The sequence below is a fragment of the Chaetodon auriga genome, chromosome 17 (assembly GCF_051107435.1).
Source record: "Chaetodon auriga isolate fChaAug3 chromosome 17, fChaAug3.hap1, whole genome shotgun sequence".
In the NCBI taxonomy this organism is placed as follows: domain Eukaryota; kingdom Metazoa; phylum Chordata; class Actinopteri; order Chaetodontiformes; family Chaetodontidae; genus Chaetodon; species Chaetodon auriga.
The window spans coordinates 10,845,315-10,866,041 of NC_135090.1; positions in this window are offsets into that span (position 1 = coordinate 10,845,315).

Consider the following 20,727-nt stretch of genomic DNA (forward strand, 5'->3'; position numbering starts at 1 on the left):
TCTTTGTAGACGTTCAAAAACATGACTTTTAGAAACAGTTATTAAAATATTATTTAAAAAAAAACAAACTCTAAAAGTAAAGGGACATGAATCACAGCAGATGCAACTCACTGAAACATTTTTTGATATAATGACACCAATTTAACCCGAGTGAAAAATGACCCCCACTGCTATTTATTTGACGATACATTTTCCAACAACTGTTGGCATTTTTTTTTTCAATGGATCAACCCTCTTGTCCTTAAGAATGTGAGGTTATCTTGTGGGTGGAGAAGTTTATCACTGGAAGCAGACGGCTGAAAAATCTTTCACTTTAATGTTATTTGCATACAAGAAATAAGCAGTTTCCGAAGGTAAACAGTGAAGCAAAAGGCAGCTATGTGAAATATAACCAGATTCTGTTGACCTGAGCACAAAAAAATCTTTCAGCCATTTTGAATCTAACATCTCGGTCCTCTTCTCTGCTGTCTCCCATAGCGCTGCCAGCTGGGCCTGCAGACAGATTCCTCCAGATGTGCTGCGCTCCCATTGGCTGTCTCAGTTGTTTCCTTACTGGCCTCAGTCACTGAGTCTCATATTTCCCTTCTGATGCAGAAGGGAGCGCTAAGGATTATGGGTGGAGCGGATCCTCTCATGTCAGGGATGGCTGTCCACCTGCCAGCCAGCTGGTAAGGAAAAGAGCACACAGCCAGAGAGATTAGGAGGAAAGGTTTGATCAAGTGCTGTATGCTTGGATGGAAATACCTGTTGCATCCTTGATAGCAAATATCAGAGAATATCTGATATTATCATGATAGATTGTGGCCATGAATCACAGATAAGATGACATGGTGACACATCTCCTGTGCAGGATACTCACAGAAATAAAACCCACCAAAGTGAAAGTTCAAGTATATTTTGCAGCAATATCAAAGCTCTGATAGCTGCCTGTGGAGGAAGTTTAGTGATGAAGCAGAGAGAAAGAGAGAGTTAACGATTAAAAAAGAGGAGTGCACGGACACACATGTGCACACGCACACACACCCAAGAGAGAGAAGACAGATGAGAAAAAATATAAAATGGTCAAAGGTTGAAGGAAGCAGAGAGCGATGGATAAAAAGGTTCAGACACACTGCCCTCTGTGGCACTCACACACACAGAGGCATTAATTAAACAGGGCACCGCACGCGCACACACACACACACACACACACACACACACACACACATCAGCAGACATGCAGGGGCGGTTGAGGTTTTCAAATTACAGCTTATATTCCAGGCAGTTTTTCTCTTTCTCTTCTATGAACACTTGCAACAAACTTTCCACGCAGGAATACTGAAAACTAGACACTCTAAAACTCAGCTTGTCTGTGATGAAAATGTTTTTTTACTCAATAATGAAGCATCGTTTTTTAAGCTGCAGAGTGTTGGGCTGTCCAATGGGAATCAGCAGTAGCTGCAGATTTCTTACATCCTAAAACGAAGTAGCACAGCAATGATTTCTTGGAGTCCTTCGCTACCAAACATGGATTTGTAGTGGCCCACTTGGCCAGCCTGTATTTGGTCTGTTTGATTATGAATTAACATGAGTGCAGCTTGTTAGCTTAGCACATAATTGAAGCAAAGGGAGAACAGCTAGCCTGGCTCTGCTTGAAGGTAGCAAACCCTGCCTATCAGCACCTCTAAAGCTCAGTAAAGTAACATGTTATATCTTGTTTGTTTAACCTTTGGACAAGGAAAGGCTACCTGTTCCCCCCTGTTTCCAGTCTTTGTGCTAAAACTGACAAAGGCTCAGTTTAAACCAAATCAGTGAGAAAGAGAAATATCAAAGAGAAATATTCTGGATATTGCATGCAGCTCAATTCACTCAATTCAGCTCAATTTATTTGATATCTCTGGAAATTTTGGGAATTCTACTAGAATTTCAACTACCTTTCTCCGCTCTTGAACAACATCTGGATGCCCGACATGAGTTTGTAATGACTTGTCCACGAGCAGTGGAGAGTGGGGCTTTGGAGGTTAAAACAATCAGTGCTTTATTTTACAAAGAGTGAATCACTGCCCCTTCAGTCAGACAGCACAGCAACAGGTTACAGAAAGTACAATAGTCAGGCGTGCCAATTGAGACAAAAATGTGTCTTTAGCCAAAATGAATCTTCTGCAGCAATTTCCCTCTCCGGTCTTCAGAGGAGGACCTGGAAGCTGCTGGCACTTGCTCGAGTCTTTAAGCACAATCAAAAAGGCTGGCTGAGTCAAAGAATTCAGCTCTCTCGACAGGCCCGAGCGCATATCAACATGCAGAGGCCACTGGCATTATTCACGCTGCTGACTGACTCTGCAGCACCCAGGAAGGAAGGAACTGGGTCAGAGCCAGTAAAAGACAGGCCATGCTTTTTAAAGGAGCACTCATTTACTTTAAGTGCTTCAAATTATACAACACACCAGCCAAGTTTGTGATGTGTCTATGTGTGTGAGTGACGCCTTCCCTCACTCATTCCCTTCCTCCTCCTGCTTTCCCTCCTACCCCTTGTTTCTCGTATCTTTTTAGTGTCTCCCCCTGTGCCTTCACCACCGACTCTTCCTCTTTGTCACTCTTCCTCCCTGCCTGTCCTCTCTCCCTCAGGTAATAACATCTGCTGGCTGTTTCCACTGGAATACATTTTCTTGAACGTTTAGACTTCAGCTGCAGGGGGGCGGGCTTATTGAAGAGTTGGTCTAATGTCAGTCTGGGGATGGGTGCAGGGAGGGAGTGAGGGGTTGGGGGTAAGGGAGAGTATAAATATGTGTCAGGAAACACAGGCGAGCATGGCGGAGAAGTTGAGTCAGAGGGAATAGCTCTTCGCTTAAAAGCAAATCAAAGAAAATCCATGTTTTTTTCTATAGTGAATACAGCTGCTGGCATCTTTCTTAGATTGTACTTCAGAGGACACATTGAAGCAAAGACAATTCATCCCAAAAAGCCTTTCTGTCAATGAAAGAGCTGAACTGATGAGAAAGAATGTGAGAACTGCAAGAAAAAGTAGATGGCAAAAGGGAGAAAATCAAAGTAGGGAACCTCCCTTGGCTGGGACTAACACATGGTTAGATTTGCCTGTGTGTCCACATGACTCACAGTCTGGTCAGCAAACGCATAATAAACGTGACAGAAATATCCCCACACAATGTCACCAGGGTCCACGGCAGGCAGTTAATTGCTAGATAGAGCTGGGCCGTGGTTTGAAGGAGGAAAAAAAAGTCCAGAGCAGGAGAAGGAGAGCAGGATAATGTCCATATATGTGTTTTTTTCTTTTAATGCAAACAAGTGGAGTTGATCTTTTGAGTTCGGTCAAGGCTTTGCTGGCCAGATTCTCCAGAAGCACAGATAAAAGTCAAAGATTGCTCTCATGATCAAGATTTTTTTTTTTTTTTACAAAATCATCAATAAAATCTGACAGTCAACATGTCATCCATTACAGATAACATTCATAGTTACAGTAGATTAAGCTGCTGATTTGTTCAGTTTCACTTGGGCTATTATTATCATCCATGTTTAAATGCGGTGAGTGTATCTTCATATATATAATATTCATAACTTGAATCTATTTAAAAATGCCTTTTTACCTGTTCACACTGGTTTATCTGTAAATCACTTTCCAAGCTACACAAAATTATGAGTAACTTGAGGAGGAACAATGAGGAACAAATCACAAGCTATCTGCCAGTCTCTAAATACGTCTTAATCAAGGACTTTGCAGTAATTAATGACCAGCCTGTTCTCATCAGAAAAACAACCGTATAGGACGACTTTGCAAGCAGGTTATTAGGATAGATATTTACATTTATCGCTAAGTGCCAGCCTCTAGTGGCTTGGAATTAAGATGGGAGCAAAGAAGGAAGTCAGGTGACGTAGTATAAAGAGCAAGAAAGTCTGTTGGTAAAGTTTGAGACAACCAACAACATGTGTCTTTAACTTCTGCTGGTGATCCAGTACTGTACAATTAACATCACCCAGAGGCATCGTTAGCCACACTTGTCACGCATGGCTCCAGGGAGGCCCAAGTCAGTCTGTTGGTCATCCACCACTTTGGTCAAGACTGAAATATCTCATCATTTATTGGATGGATTGCCATGAAAGTTCATGATGCCCAGAGGATGAATCCTTTCATTATCACGAAAATTTTTCAGCCATGGCTTCCCACGCCACTCTGAAGCTCCCCGTCTTGTGCCATCATCAGATTTAAAGTTCAGTACTTTGGTTTATGACCAAGTACCTGCAAAACTAATGACACTCCCATCAGCTTCAGCTCTACATTCAGTGCTAATTAGCAACTGTTAGCATGCTAACATGCTAAACTAGGATTGTAAACATGGCAAATACAATACCTGATAAACATGTGGTCATGTTAGCATTGGCATTGTGGGAAGGTTAGCATGCTGATGTTAGCCTTTAGCTCTAACACTGCAGGGCCAGTTGCAGAACCACTATAGCTTGGCTGTAGACTCTTCGTCTTGAAATACACCGATTTAAAACTGTATGTATGTGGCACAGGATCCTAGTTTTAACAGTCAACAATGCGTGATTTTCAGCAAACTCGGGAAATTAGACAAGTTGTGGGAAGCATAGTCGGCCTTCCTCTCCTTGGCCCATGCTGGGTAACAAGCAAATAACTTGCATCTATATGTAAGAGTATATTTTTGGTTTCTGTGCCCTCAGTCACATTTTTATCAGGTGTTATGTGGAATTAATTTCCAGAGGAAATGTTTCTGTAAAAATCACAGCAAAACTATACAAGAGTGAACAAAATTAAACAATATGGTCCACTGGCATAGCATATTGTATAGCCCTTTTTACAGTCACAGTTGCATCTTTTTAATGGTCGAAATTGAAGTTTGGAATATGGCTGTACTGTTGTCAGTGTATGCAAATGTTTGAAGAACAGTTTATGCAGCTTTGGTGGAAAATACAGAACCTGCAGACTTCACAAGGCAGCCTTAATCCTGTTTAGTAGAGTCAGTGTGTTTTGGCTGTTGAAGGGTTAAGCTGCATCAGTTATGGTGAGCGGAGGGGAGAGCGCTGAAATCTTTTCCATATTACAGCACACATGAGGAACACATTTAAGTGAGTTCAGCTGTCTGGAGTCTCTCTCTCCCTCTCTCTCTGGCTGGTTAGGGGCAAGTTCAACACAGCAGTATATCATTACACATCTGGGAAAATGCACTCTGAGCCCCGGATGACACACCAGAGAAAAGAGAGACAATGCGCTCCATCCGTAACTAACCTCTGTGGTAAACGATGGAGGGTTTGAAAAGGATACCAGCTCGGCAAAGACAAAATGATTTACCTAATTTAGATGAAAAAAGGTCTCTTATACTGCAGGATACACCATAAAACTAACATGTTGTATCCAGTTCTGTTTTTAAGAGCTAGAACAGACAGTGTGAAGGTCATTATGGAGCCAATGACATTCTTATACCCTCAAAACCCTCACAACAACGCCCTGCAAAAGATGTGAACAGGACAAACTGGGGCAATAATGTTAACACAAATGGAAATCTGAGATCTCAAAACTGTTCTCTCCGCCCATCACTTCCCCCTCAGTGACTCCGCCTCTTTCAAATTGCAGTTTTATTTTAGCGAGATGGACTGGCTGAGCTTTCAGGAGGGAGGAATCTTGCAGTTCTTTTTTCCAGTATGGAAACTGTTGTTTCCCTTCAGTACCAGCTCCACATACCACAATAATATTGCTTCCATGACTTCAACTACCTCTGAACAGTTGCAGAAACTATTTGGTTGAATAAATGTCGGAGAAAAACTTTTCCTTCTGTCTTAGTTTTTACCCCTTTTCATCTCTGTTTTCAGTCTTCCTCAAGACACTAACAAACATAGATGATGGGGTCCCTGCAGTGAGAATGATGGGTGACAAACAAGAGTTACGGGCTGAGGTCAAAGTTGAGGGGGAAAAAGATCCTGCACGCATCGTTTAAAGGCTCACACATGCCACCCCCTTCATGCCTGACCTCAACCCTTCCAGGCCCTGTAAAGACAGAGGAGGCATTTGAGGGAACCTCCTTTTTTTTTGTCTCCTGTCACCGTTACTTCTTATTTTCTCTACCAGTCCTGCCGAGTGTGAGCTTTGCTTTTTCGCTTCATCAGCAGTCACAAACATTTGAAGCATCCTCACATCAGTGCCAGGATCGTCCACCTAATTTCATTGGAAGTGGAAACATCCAATGCTTTAATGCTCGGAGCAGGTATTCTCAAATGAAACAGATTAGAAAGTGCAAAATTGAAAGTCTGCATCTTTTTCTGTCCCTGTGTCATCCCTGAGGCTGAGGAGGTTCTTAGTTAAAATTTGGTTTTTGTGTTGTTCATTCAAATTGAAGATAATCCCCTTGAATTCAGCTTTGGTCTCACACTCACACGTAAGTGCAGCGCCTGGCCTCTCCAGCATTACGGCTGCAGTCAGTGTGACAACAAGGAAGTAAAATGACTCCTCCAGACCTCCTCCACACTTGAATGATTTCACAGATGGGAAGGAAGAAAACGGTCTTGTAAAGTCAGACGAGGCTTCTGATGCAGGACGAAAGTTTTTACCTGTTTCATGTTGTTGTGCAAAACTCTGGTTGGCCAAAAGCCTCAAAACTGTAAAAATGACTGAACTTCTTCAGCTTACAATTCATTTCATCATGTAATGATAAAAGCAGTAACAGTTGGAATGGAAATTATCAAGTCTTCATGCATGTATTGGTCTATGGCACCATTGGACACCAATAGCTTAGAAGTAATACTGACTTAAACCTGCTATAGTTGATTTTTTATAGCAGTGGAAAACAAGCTCTCAACACAACACTGACACATGATCACCTTTTAAGTTGATATGGTGAACTTGTCAGGAAACAGTTGCCTATGTACACATATGATTTCTTTTCTCTTCAGCTTCGGTAGCCCTATAGGATAGTTGGGTGCTGACATTGTGACTGCGAATATATTCCTAGTTTATATGAGTTGTAAGGTTTCATTTTAATTGTTGTTCTAGGACAGATATGCTGTGTATGCATGTTTTACTTCAAGTGCACAATGTCTGCATATTTTCAGTATGTTTCATGTTTGTCACTTTACAAAAATGAAATAAAAATGACCTGTTTCAGTTTGAAAATTAGTTGGTTTGAAATGTTAAAACTAGGTAATTTCACTGTTATGTTCTTCTCTCGCAAGGATTCACTCTCTACAGGGATTTGTTAGTGTCATCCGCCACTAAAATGGATTGTGCTCTGGCTTTACTGGGTTCCCGGCTTAAATGAGCACTTGAACTGTCTGCCACCTGCTACCAATCAAACCTCCACCTGCCACATAAAACACCTGGTGGATGCTTGCTGAGAGCAATCAGTCTTTTAAACTTCCCCAAGCTTGTGGTAAAATGATGTGGCCTGGGGACACAGAGAGAACTGCTGCTTCTACTGAAACTATATTGTCTGAGTTTAGATGTTTAACCCGTCACTTTGGATAGTTTTGTAATTTGTTTGCTCTTCTTTCTTTATGACGTTTGATTGATTGTTGATCTGTGTCCCAGGTCTTTGTAGTCATGTCTTTGATTTACGCTTAAAGGATTCATCAGTCTTAATGCTGTGTTGAAATTCCCAATTTTGCACAATTTATATGTGGACATGAAAATTGATTGGTTATTTAGCAACAGTTAACAATTGTGCTAACATTTGCTAACTGTTGCAAACGCATTGTTTCAGAGACTGTCTGAATGTGTGTGTGTGTGTGTGTGTGTGTGTGTGTGTGTGTGTGTGTGTGAGTGTGTGAGTATGTTTGTGTGGGTTGGGAGCTCAGGAATACCGACCTCTACATCTGCCTCCACAGTTGAACATGTTCCATATGTTGTTGCTTGTAACTACACACCCTGTAGTGGAGGTCTAATCTTTTATGAAACACCATGAAGAAAGTCGCTTTCTCTCATGTCTTTGATTGTGATCATTAAACCAACAGGATCCCATGGATTCTGAAATGAGAACTTTTTTGTCTTCATTTGATCACTCTGTCTGGGATCAGCGTTACCTCTTGCATTTTAGTCTGCTGCTGTGTCACTTTTTCCACCCGTTCATCCAGAGGGAGGAGGGCCTGCAGAAAGCAAAAGCTGTGGGTGGAAGGCATCGCCTATCGGCAGCAGCCAGCGTTAAATCCAAGACCCCAGCGGTGGTGGGCAAAGATAATGGATTTATTTTTTATTTTCCTGAGAAACTGATTTAAAGCCCCTCACCAGAAAGAGACAAATTAGAAGTTAGATGACACTGCACAGAAATTTCTGACTCAGTAGATATAACAGATATATCTTTCAAATGGAAGTTTATTGACATTAGCAGTCAATTCAATTAAAATAAGTAACATCTGCAAAAACCAGAGCCACTATGAATAGGTGCAAGTGAGCAAGCACTTCCTAACTGTTATTCTGATCTAAATCTTGCAGGAGTTGTCCAATGTAAAGCAAACATGAACTGTCACTACAGAAATGGTGGATTGGGTTTTACATCATCGAACATGAAGTTAAGAGCAGAGGTGCACTTCCTTGAGGGTCACAGGAAGTATTAGGAAGCAAAGAGTTTCCCCAAGACCTTCAGTGGGACCTACACTGGGTCATAACAGGAGGAGCCTCGACATCAAGACCCCTGTGCTCTCCTGCAAGGAGGAGCTGGGATGGAGAGGATGCTGATGATGAGGAAGTGTATTCCAAAGCAAAGCCTCTAAAGTCTTCAGGTAGATAATGAAGAGGAAGAAAAAGGGTGCCATCAGAGGAAGCAGTGCAGGAACACCTCCGATATCAAAGAGTAATTGATGTTTAATATGATTAACTGACTCTTGATTACACTGATTTAATCAAACTGTGTTATCCAAGCAACTATAGTTTATGGTTTAATGATGATCTGTGATGAATGTGAACTGTCTCCAGTACGCTAGAATTGAACTGAAGTGGATAAGTGCTGCTTTTCAACTTACATCAAATCTGTTTAACAATAAAATGAATTAACAAATTAGAAAGTAGTGCTAAGAGATGAATGCACACACACACACACACACACACACACACACACACACACACACACACAATGGCATACTCATCCCTTTTTCCCCTCTCTCTCCTTCTCTAAAAATCCTCCTCTCTCTGACCATATTCTAGTTTCACAAGCTCCACATCATCACTTCTCCTCCTCCTCCTCCTCCTCCTCCTCCTCCTCCTCCTCCTCCTCCCGTCTCTCCCCCCAGTCTTCCTCTCGTTCTCTTTTCTTCTCTGCCTGTAGCGCAGCTTGTCTGGATCCATGGTTTTGGATCACAGTCCAAATGTTAGGGTTTGCAGTCCAGAGAAAACACTATGCAGAGCCAAACAAAAGGAGAAAAAAAGGAGAAACTCAAGTTGCTGCAGGCAACAGTTTTCTGTGTCCTGTGATACTGTTAAGAGATACGGGATTGAAGCCCTGCGCTTTGTATTTGATATGGATCCACACTGCTTTGTTTCAAAGCTCAGAAAAAGCCAGATTTGTGTACCATTTATTTCAACTTGAAATGTATTTGAGGATAATGTTTCTCTTAAATGACATGGGAGGGGGCCAATCTGATGCTGCAGCAGGAAGTCCCTCCCTCCTCACTGCAAGCTAAACTTGTGTGTGACTGAAAACAAATGTTGCACTCATAACCCTCACTGGTACAGTGTGTGAAAGTGCTCCAGTTGTTTTACTGAGAGTGTGCAAATACTAACAGTGAGGCAATTAAATCTCAGAGGAAAATACTGATAAAATGTTGCTCATTGCATCTGCTTTCCCTGGGTGGCAATAGCATTTAAACACACTGTAATATTAAACAATACAGTACACAAACATCCAGTATGTGCATCTAACATGCGTCATTTATCACAATGGATTTAAAGCATCAGAGAGACTTAATTTAGGAAAGTGGAGTACACTAAGTGGTGAAAATGTGGTTTGCTCCAGGAAAACCCCAGGTGAGTTCCTGCTGAGGGGCTGTGAGCACAGGTACTTTGTTTGGAACTTACTGCCTGAAGTATGTTTATTGCAGTCCTCTCAGACAACCAGGCCCCGAAGTGGCTTGTGGTTTGTACAGGTGAGGACTGTTACACATCACTAAAGCACAGCGCAGCCTTTCAAACTACACCGCTCGACATGAAAAAGCACGGCACCGATAATGTAAACATGAGAAAACCACAAACATCACAGTGCAGCATTAAACGTTAAGCCTTTAATTACCTCCTTTACTGGACTTATATATACAGTACAATAAAGAGCACTACAGAAGACGATTAGACACATGATTTCTTTCCCTCTGTGTTAACAATAGACCTGTTTCAGGTAAGTCTCTATGAAATGAAGGCACCAGGACCAGCAGGACTTCCACACAAAGGGGTTATGTTTAACTTGCTAATTAGCAAATTGCTCAGAGTTATGGCAGTGCTCTTACTGTTACAGACTGCTCTACAGGAGCTTGTAGCTCGGCTTGAAATGCTTTATGCTTCCTGTATAGCCCCTAAATATGCTGTTTGGCATAGCTGTGGAAAATAACTGTGTGGGTCATTTTGGGAGAAAAAAAAAAACACCTCTTAGAACTTAGGATGAAGTTTAACATGATAAGACAGCCATGTTAAAAGCACAGTGTCTGGCAAACACTAGCATAATGTGCGCACATGTCATGAGGTGTGTGAAGCTGTGCTGCTGGTCATGGCTGGTATGTATATCACGGTCGTCCAGCACATCAAACTCCTGCGAAACGCTGCAGTTTTCTTGATGAAAAATATTTTGGCGTGTGTCCTACTTATGCCGGCTTCAGTCTGTTAGCGTATTTGCATGCTTGTGTGTGTGAGAGAGTGATTTCATTTTTGTGTGCATGCCCCCAGCATTATAAAAAAAAAAACCTTCGCCACACCTGGAATGCATTACATCCTATTGGAGCCATGCGGCGGGCACATGAGTCTTAAAGTGGCAGGGGCTGTCTTTCCCACATTACAGTCATTAGTAAAGTCAGCACCCCCCACCAGCATGGCGCTTTGGACTAGCCTGATGACATCATCACAACCTGGGCGAGGTGGACCGCTTGTTGTCTTTTTAGGACGATATAATACCTTCAGCTACTGGTCAAGGTGTCATCTGGGGCTGGTTACTAGATTAAAATAAAAGGTGATTTTATTGTGAAAAATCAGTTTTAGTTACCTGACACATGAAAAAATAAGACTTTTCAGTTTTCACTTTTTAAATAAGGACCCATCTCTAATTGTGAGGGAGTGCTGACTTTCTCCAAACGCACATCAAATACAACCATCTCCAGAATTAGCTCACGCAGTTTTGGTTTTGGGAAGTCTTCCTGATTTAACTATAGGAGGGGTTTGTGTTGATCTACAGTGCATGTAGGCCACTCGATCCACCAGACTTAGTGAGTGTGTGTGTGTGTGTTTATGTGTGTTAACCTCCTCTGCTGGTTACATTTGGAGGTTTGGCTGATGATGGAAGAAATTCCATTTGAGAATTACAGATGTTTTTTTTTTTTTTCTTAGTTTCTTTTGTCTAGTCCCTCCCCCTCTCTCTCTCTCTCTCGCTCTCTCTCTCTGTCTCTCTCCCATTTCTTGACTGCTCAATGGAAAATCACCATCATACTGTAGCAAATGCTAGCCTGTGCGTCTGTTTCAACCTCACTTAGTCAGACAAAAATCGTAGACTGTAGCTCAGTTTTCAGAGAACCAGTTGTTGCATTTCAAAGCCATGTCCTTCAAATTTGCCACCCTACTTATTACCAAGACTAGACAAAATTCGTAACCAGTATTTATCACGCCAATACACATGCACAATCCATGTCCCTCCTTTTGTCAGATGTCTGTTTATACGGTATGTGAATGAGTCAGAGGCAGCAGACATGAACGAAAGGAGGGGAGATAAAGGCAGAGAGGGGGGACAACAGTGAGTTTCATGTAGAAGATGGGTAAGTGAGAGAGAGAGGTTAAAAGGAAGGGGGGGGGGGGGTTGTTGGGGTAGAGCAGGCAGCCCATGACATAGCTAAAGCATGAGTACATGCCTGTTGGCTGACGTCCACTGTGAGACTTCTGCATCTGGTTAAAATCTACTGCCTCTGCTTTCCTCCCTCGACTTCCCTGCCTCATGTTCTTCTTCTCTTTTCTCTTTAAGCTCACCTCTTCCTCGATTCTGCCTTTTTTGATTTGCACTTGTTCTATTCCTTATCTCCTCTCTGTTGCCTGATTGCTCCTTATTGTTACTTTTCCGTTTCTCTTTGTGTCCACAGTGACAAACACAGACAGATGGAAGGAGAAGCAGGAGGAGGCATCTCAATCTGCTTCCCCTCTTGATGTTTCAGTGTTGTTTGGAGGAAAGAGCTTTGCCATTTTGCCATTTGCCAAGTGTTTCATCATTTTGCGCTTATTCTGCTCCAACCTCACTTTTAAACCTCTTTGTAACTAAAATATTCAGATAATGATAGTACAAAGTGGATTCTTCTTGATAAACATACCTTCAGTTTCATTAAAATCTCTATTAAAGCACCAGTGTGTCGGATTTAGTGGTATCTACCGGTGAGGTTGCAGCTAAAAAAAGCAAAAGGTCCTCTGGAGTCAGTGTTTTGTCCAGTCTGCAAAAAATAGTGGTGCAGCATGGTGGAGTAGATATAAAGGGCTCATTCTGAGGTAACAAAACCACGATTCTTACTTCTTTCTTACTATAGCTTTTGCAAGCTAACTAATAGCAGTAAGTTAGCTTAGCTCAAAGACTGGAAACAAGGGGAAGCAGCTAGCATGACTGTCCGAAAAAGCTCACCAATTAGCTCATTACATCTTGTTTGTGTAATCCATATAAAAAATGAGAAGTAAAAACAAAAAGGTGAAAAAGGTGAAAAGGAGCTTAATTTGTTGCTGTTGCAACCCAGAAAATGTGCACACATTTAAGTGTTACAGTCTTTTAAGGCCAATAGGTTCCTATCATTATGCTGAGACAGGAAGTGGCCCTTTCACTATCAGCTGACTCACTCCAGAGTTTGCCTTGTCATGCAGGAAAGTATTGTCTCTTTTGTATTGTATCTCTCTCAAAAGATAAATTACTAAGGACAGGAAAATAACACATGCATTATGCTTAGGAGTTTGCAAGTTAGCACAGGAGACAACTAGCATAAATAGCACTTGAAGCAGTTCAGCGTATTTGATGAAGTTGCACGATTCTTGAAATGTGTCCTCATGGTTGAATGCACTTATTTTAAGTCAGTTTGGACAAAAGCATAATCTAAATACATGTAATGTAACTTGATGAATTTCATCCAACAGTGGAGGTTTTAAATGAAGCAGTGTTTCTATTGTGTGAGTGTCACACATATTAATCTACCTTGCAGCCTTAAAGTGTCTTTGGCTTACGATAATGAACCATTTCTGCACAGCTCAGCAGACACCTTTGCCTTACAGCCTCCAGACTGGTGAATTAATTAATTCAAATTCTCACAGACTGCTGCAGCTAAAGCATGCTAATGTGTTTAATTGCTTTGTACTCTGCATTTACCAAACACCATAAGAAGGAGGTGTTTGGTCCAACAGCTGAGCACTGGTTTTACAAAGTCAGTAAAGACAAATGGATGAGAGCACGTGTTGAAACACTGTGGTGGTCCCAACTCACATTGACCCCCAGCCATTCCAGGATTTACAGGGGGCAGTGGGACAAGTATGAGCTTGTCACACACTCTCTCAAACACACATAGACACTTTTGCTTCTGTACATCTGTCTATCTTTTCTGTTAATACATTTTAGAAAGGCAGAATGGAAACTGTTCTCTTCATCATACCTAACCTCCATTTTTTGCTGGGTTTCACAATCGTTTTACTGGTTGGAAACAAAATGTATGCTTCCCACTCTCTATTTCTGATTCTCCTATTTCTTCTTTGTCATCTCTCATTTTCCTTCATCTTCCTCTGTCTGTCTTCTTTCTGTAAAATAAACACAGACACACACTTCATAGCTTCAGGGCGTGCCACACTTCCACTCTCAACCCAGTTCAGTTTGTTGACCAGATGATCTCCTGCAGCCAGTCATAATGGCGGGGTGGAGTCTGCATTTAAAAAAAAAAAAAAATCTTTTCTTTTCCTCCTCTCCAGTCCTGCTTTCTGCCTTTCTCTTTTTTCCCTGCTGAACCCGAAACTTCGTGATGACCAGAAAATTCTTCCACGTGTCCACTGCTGGATTTGGATGGAGGAGGGGAAGAAGAGAACATGTCTGGTTTTCCTACAGTTTTTTATTTCTCCTCTCCTTAAATCAAAGTTTGAAAAATTAGCAGTTGCCTTTTGTGCTCTGTGCTAAATCCATTCAAATGGGATGTACTGCAGGAAAACAGGAAACGTTTATAATGTACGAAGTCTATCAAGAAACATATCCTACATGAAAATGCAAGAAAATCTGTTAAAGGAACAAATAAATAATTCTGTTTTTGCCCAATGGAAGAACTTTATCACACAACAGATCAGCCTACTGATGGACTGGCTTGTGAATCCACTATAATCTCTGCCACTCTTGTTTTTTCTTTTTGTCCATCCTTTTATCAGTCCACTGTTTTAAGCAGGTGTTTATTAAGATGAAAAAGTTGCTAGATGCTAGTTTCAGCACTACTGTGCTGCAGTGACCTGAGTAACCCAGGGAGAGGAGGAGAGAGAGGAGGCAGTCTGCCTGAAGGGTGGGTTTGAGAACGGAGAGAGACGCCAGGCTGAGGAGGACAGGCCCCGACTGGTGTGTGTGTGTGTGTGTGTGTGTGTGTGTGTGTGTGTGTGTGTGTGTGTGTGTGTGTGAGAGAGAGAGAGAGAGAGAGAGAGAGAGGGAAAGAGACAAAGAAGGAGAAATCTTTTGCTATGCTCTCTTTCTATATCTATTATTCATGTATATCATGTTTAAACACAATGACCTTTTGGGTTATTAGTACAACATTTCTTCTTAATTGTGTTAAACAGACGCCCTTTATAAAGTGAGTATTTACAGCCCCTTGCTTGCATGTGAAAATCATGTTTTAGTGTAGTCATATTTGGGATTTGTTTGATCATTAAAATCCACCAGGCCTGAAGTGAGCCGTGCACATCAGTGGCACAGCACATCAGCACAACTTCACTTGCCCACATCACTATAACCGGGATGAATAAATGACCAAAATCCATTTATAATAAATGAAAAAACAAGCTGCAAAATGTCAGGGAGAGTGTCAAAATGTGTAATTTTATAAAAATCTGAAATCATCTCAGTTATACATCACAGTTAAGGCGTATGTCTACAGTAAAGAATGATAGTACTCTAAAAAAAAGCTTACAGATATTTTGGTCCAATTGTACATCAAAGTAAAAGGACACTTTATGGAACGCAGTCTCACCTTTGTTGGGTAAACACAGACTATGTAATGAGCTCATATTTATTCTCTACTTTCATTTTGACACTTTTCCTGCCACTGAGGTGATTTTCCTCACTTCATCACATCCATGAAACCTTGGTTACTTTGCAGTGTGGGAAGTTTGAATGTGACACTCTCTGAAAGGAATAAAGACAGTGAGAAGGAGAGTGCTGTGCCTTTGAAATGAAACTGCTGTTATTTACCAAAAGGTTTGTACCTGTCTGTAATCAGAAATAGCCCTGGGCTCTATTTTCATCTAATCTTCCTGCTGGATTAAAAGGCAGAGGAAAAGACTTTGAAGCCGTTGTGGTTTTTTGAAAAACTGTATCTCAAAAATGATGCCACCATGTTTTGATCTAATCAGGAAATAAGGCTAACTGATGGTGGGCTTTGATCCTAAATACTGTTTCCTGTCATAGAGGCAAAACTCAGAAGATCACTGTCAAGAAGGACAACTTGCAACTTTTAGACTAAAACCTTCAGTCTAATTTTAGAAATCACCCCTACTTCCCTTTAATCCCAGACCGCATTTTATGCATTAATCGCTTCTTCTGTTCCCATGATGGCTGGTATCATGGATGTTTGAGACTGGCTACTCAGCCTCTCAGTCCTGACCAAAACTGAGATCACAGATATGCTGGGACATGCTATTTGCTATGTGAAATATGACCCCCTTTCCCTCCCTCAGGGACAAAAGCACAAAAAGGATCAGCCATGTTTTCTCTTCCAAAACACATCCATGTGATCTGACCATATTTTCAACTTTGATTTATAAAACCTTTTCAGAGAACAGTCATGTAAACCAATCACATTAAGGTGATGAGTAGGATTGGGCAGCAGGACTATCCCACTTCCTCCTCTTCTTCTTCTTCTTTTTTTTTTTTTTACAGCAATGCTTCTAACTTCCAAAGACATATTCATTACAGGTGGTACATGTAAATCAGTGTAACCTATTTCCTGATTTGGGATTATTTACCTACATCTGCCGCAGGACATTGTTTTGATCACTTAATATGCAGTTTGTAGAAGTTTTAAACAAATAATCTTATATCATAAATTTAGTTTTGCCCTTCCTTCTTGCCTGCCTGTGAACTGTTGAACTGTTTCATACTGTAGATTCTTTTTTTTCCCCCTTTTTTTTGAGACACATGCTGTGTCTTGAGTGTAGAAAGTATGTTATCAGCAGTGAAGGCAGACCCACTACACAGCAGACACAAACTTCAGTTTGAGCTGGATAAAGAAAAGCACTCAGAATCCTGATTTTAATATGAAAGATGTGTTAATCAACAGGTCCTTGACTGTATGATCTTTAGAATATTAGAGGCAGAAAATAGTACTCTACACACCAGGTCATAACCATCAAGATTCACACATTAATGTATGAAAACACACAAATACATACACACACTCAGGTGAGCATGTCGGCTGTTGAGGGGGTCATGTTGCTGTATTTTCTTAGCCCGTGTCAGACAGGATGACCACACTGAGCAGGAATCGGGGGTGTTTCCTCCAACTGCTCCCTGGGGTCTTCAACTCACTCACTCACACACTTTTCTCTGGTAGACGTTTTTGAGTGAGACACTTTTTTGTACCAGAGCTTTACAGAGACATCTCTGAAGTGTTCGAGTGGTGCAAGATTTTAGTTTTAGTCAAAACGCTGAGAAAGTAATAAGAGGAGAACGTCGGAGGGAAATGGACGGTTTTCCAGCATGTAGTCTGAGCTCTAAATCTGCAGCCTCCAGCCTCACAGATCTGGACTTCTTCCAACATGACTGGAGCTGTCGCTCCTTTTTTCTTCTTCTTTTTCTTCTATTCCTTCTGCCTTTACTCTTCCACGTCTGTTGGACCACTCCCTCTGTGGCAATAATTGCATTTGAAATAAAAAGCACTATAATTCAAGGTGTTTTCTGGCAAACAAATTATTGTTTTTTTATCTTACTTTTCTCAAGTAAAACTAGTTCATTGCACACGAGTCCTTAAGAAGTGGCAGCCTGCAGGTTAGGTTTTGTTTAACATTTTAGAACAGATCCCAAATTTCCAAAGATACCAAATCTGCCTGCTGAATTCTGGGAAAAAGTGTTAAAAATGATGCACAAATCATTCATATTTCATTTGATAGAAGTTGCCATAAAAAAAACCATCATGCAGCTTCAATGAGGATTTGGAACAAGCTAAGGCATGATATGCATGTGACAGTGTGGAATGAGATGATTTTAGGAACCTTAAAGTTACTTAAGTGAGAAACTAAAAGAGAAATCTGCATGTCCAGGGGATAAAACAGTCTCAGACTACGGTGGAATGCAGATTATTTGCTCCAAACCTTTGATATAATGACTTTTTTTTTTTTTAAATGATGTGATGCACAGCCATCATTTCCCTTCGCACAGACTTGCAGATGACGTGGCTGGGTCAGGCTCCTGAGACAGTCTCTGCTGCTCGTGGCGCAGACCAATTTCTAAAAGAGAACAGGAAAAAAATCTTAATGACAAGCCCTAGCAGCCAAAGTGATTCGAGAGCTGGCAGTGTTGGGTTGCATTTCCCAGCGTCTGCCCGCCTATTGTGGAGAGCAGTCGGTGTTTAGAGAGGGACGTCTCCAGCCTAGAATAACATGGCATTAAACTCAAAGGTTAGACTTCACACACATATATACACACATGTATTTGCTGCTTCCTTTTTCTTTAGCTCTCCATTACTACTTTATTCTGCTAAAGGCTCATCATGTCTCACTTTGGGCGCTGGGTCTCACAGTCACACACACACTTCTCAAACAAACACTAAACTCCTTTTAATTGTTCTAAAGGAAACATTTTCCTCTCTTTTCTCAGCTCTATTCTTTTCTTTTTTTTTTTCTTCCTAACCAGATGTGTTTCTCCTCTGGATCTCCCCCTGTGCTGGCCCCCATGATTCATTTTCCACAGGCATCTTTAAAGGGCCTCTCCCCTCCCCCATGCCTTTTTCCCTCTTTCTCGCTCTCTTTCCCTGAGCTCAGACACCCACTGCTGGATTGTCTCAGCCTGCAGTGCTTGTCAGTAACAGTGGAACAAAAACCCAACCGAGGGAAGGAATGAAGCTTATGTGGAATCTCCATAGCCAAAGGGTTGGTGTAGATGATCCTCGCTCTGTCTCTCTCTCCTCCCCTGGTGGTCAGAGGGGGAGGTGGGATGAGGAGCCTGCCCAGGTGCTCTTATGGGCTTTGGTGGGTGGATCCTCTGGATGACACCCTCAGGGAGATAAACACGCCTCCAGAATGAGGGGAAGTGATAAAGTAGGCGGAACACTTTTCTTATGGGCTGTATTACTTTCACTGATGAGAGAAAAAATAAGCGGAGAGGGAGCAACCTGTGTCTGCAGCCACTCCTCCTTCTCCTCCCCGTTCCTTTCTCCCTTTGCTGCTCTGCCACATTCCCACCCTTCCCCACTCCTCTCAATCCCACCCAGACACACTCCTTGCATCCTAGCTCCTCGCCCGCTCCCTCTTTCCTATGCAATTTTTCCAATGTGCCAAGACAGATGATGCTTCCTTGTGAGAGATGGAAGGATTTCCTGATAGGTTTAACAGTTTTCATCATCATCTGGCTGATAGTGCGCTCTTAAAGCAAGGAAGATCCATGTCACCTATGTGTATATAAAGGTAGAAAAAGGAGACAGTTAGCTTAGCTTATCATAAATATTGGAATCAGGGGGAAACAGCCTCTCTTTGTCCAATGACAAAAAGAATCCAGTGCCCAACACCTCTAAAGCTCACTGAAAACATGTTATTTCTTCATAACAACAACAAGGTATAGTTTTTATCATGATTTAACGTGTTAATCAGTGAGTGTTAAAGGTCATGGTTGCTGTGTTTTGTTAGCCTCGGACAGAGCCAGGCTAGCAGTTTCCCTCTGTTTCTTGTCTTGGTGCTAAGCTCGGCCAATGAGCTGCTGGCTGTAGATTCATATTCACTAAACAAAGAGAGTGGTATCTCATCTGAGGGAGATTACTTTAAAAATATGTTATGAAATTTGAGGAGGTAAAACTACAGACTGCAGCTACTGCACAAAAAAAACAAAAATGCAAAATGGGAGCGTATTTTATTGGAACTTTAAGCTAGCAGCGTTTAGCAGTTAAAAACAACTTGTAAGTGACAATATGCTGAAATATTAACTGGAAAGACAGACGTTATCATATTTCTAGTTAGGTAATAATCCCATGTTGGCTGATTTTTTTGGTAATTATGTAAACAAGAGATTGCTGTAGCTACACATAATGGGGTCACAGAGGTAAAACTTTCATTGCACAGATAGGAAGGCAGCTGCACCCACACCTGTAAATCCCATGTAAGGTTTCGTGCAATGAAGTGTGTGAAGTGAGTGTGTGGGTGTGCCAGCCATACCTTGTCTTTAAAGGCACGTGGCCTGTGATTGCACGTTGAGAGAATCCCCCTTTTTCAACAGTAACAAAGTGTAAAATTGAAAGGTGGGCCAAGGAGAGGTGAAACCCGCAATTACCCTTCGTCTGCTCTGCAGTGTATCTGTATTCCCTCAGTGTTCACCTGGGATTGAAGTGAAACCTCAGAGTCACCTTTCCATTGAAATGTGTTCAGTTCTAAGTAATAATCACAGCATAAAGAAGAGTTTTTACACATTTTAGAAGCTACTGAGTGTTCCTAACATCAACACCCAAGTGAGGAAATCACATATGGTTTCAGATTTCACTTAAAAAATGAATTTATTCTGATTCATCTTCTTGGCCTAGCAGATGTCTTATAAGTATTAACGTCAGCATGGGTAAAAAGTCGGAAATGATCCATTTGAAACTCTGAGCCAAAGGATAACAAGAGCTCAAACAAGTCATACTGCAAAGGTCAAACACTTTTTTCACTTTTTTGCAAGGATGTGATATATTCAACAGTCTTCTTCAGTGACCTAATGGAGGCTCCCGATTTATTCAACAACCAAGCTCCAAGTTCTTTCTTGTGGGTAAACAGGAAGCTCCATTTTAATAGGGCAACCTGATGGTTGTGATAAAGTCTGTCCAAAGGATAAAATACAAAGAGACGAGAGGATTGTGCCTTGGAAACACAAGTAATCCTCCACTATAATACATATGTATTACATTCCAGTACTGCTATTACATGGAGACTGTGTTAATCTATGCCTTAATGTATAAGAAAATGCCCTATATTAAACTGTATTTAATGCCATAGGATGTGGCATCAAAAAGATAGTGAAAACTCAATTGTATGATGCAAAAAGCCTCATTAGCCAAAGTGCAAACAGCAGTTAAAGGGGTTTGAAAGTTAATGACTGTTTAGTTACAGCAGACTTATGACTGGTTACACAGAGCTTTCCTCCAGCACTCATCCTCAGATGA